Raw genomic sequence first — 845 nt, 5'->3', positions numbered from 1 at the left:
TCGTGTCTGAGACTACTCAAGTATAGTGGTTGACCATTGCGGAATTCTCCCTGCACATCAGCAACTGAGTATTTTGGGGAAGGGAAAGAAAGCTGGCCTGGTTAGGCCACCACCTTTGTTCTCTTACAGTGCCTTGTATCACCCACACAATTGGGCTTATAGCACTTAAGTGTTCTTATCTATATCCCCCCACAGATGTAGGCTCTGTGAGGCGAGGAATCTTGTCTGCTTTTTCCATGAGGCGTTTCCAGTGCCTGCCATATTGTGCTTGGCACTTAATAGATTAAGTGGTTGTTGGTCATCCAAAGGAAGGAATTGGATCAAGAAAAGGGCTTGTACAGATGAGAGGAAAAATCAGTTTTTGTTTCCCAAACCTAATCATACTGGTATTCTTTGGAGAGATATATGGTGTGTAATTAAGACCCAGACTGCCTAGTTCCAAATATAGTTTTGTCCTCTCCAGGATGTGGCATCACATGATGTTCCTTAACCTTATCTGTGAATGGAAACAGTTACGCCCACTTCCGTCAGTGGATACGTCAGGGATGTAAGTTTGGAGATATGCATAGAAAACCCAGATAGGAGTTCAGCTGATCCACGAACAATATGGGAGTGGGGGTGGTATCCCTAAGCCCCTGGCATTGTACGAGGGTCACTTTCAATTCAAATAGGATAAGGGTTTCTCTCTCACTGCCTAATGAGAAGATGCTTGAAAGAGAGGTCATTCAGAGCTGTGTGAACACAGAGCTGTGTTCAGGTCTATGAAATCAGGACCCAGGCTCTTTCTATCCTTTCTTTTAGTCAACCTCGGAGTGTCCCTTTTGTAGTGGTTACCTGGTGGGTGC

This window comes from Meles meles, chromosome 2, assembly GCF_922984935.1.
Source record: "Meles meles chromosome 2, mMelMel3.1 paternal haplotype, whole genome shotgun sequence".
In the NCBI taxonomy this organism is placed as follows: domain Eukaryota; kingdom Metazoa; phylum Chordata; class Mammalia; order Carnivora; family Mustelidae; genus Meles; species Meles meles.
The sequence above is the reverse complement of the archived record's forward strand: the minus strand, read 5'-3'. Positions refer to the sequence as shown.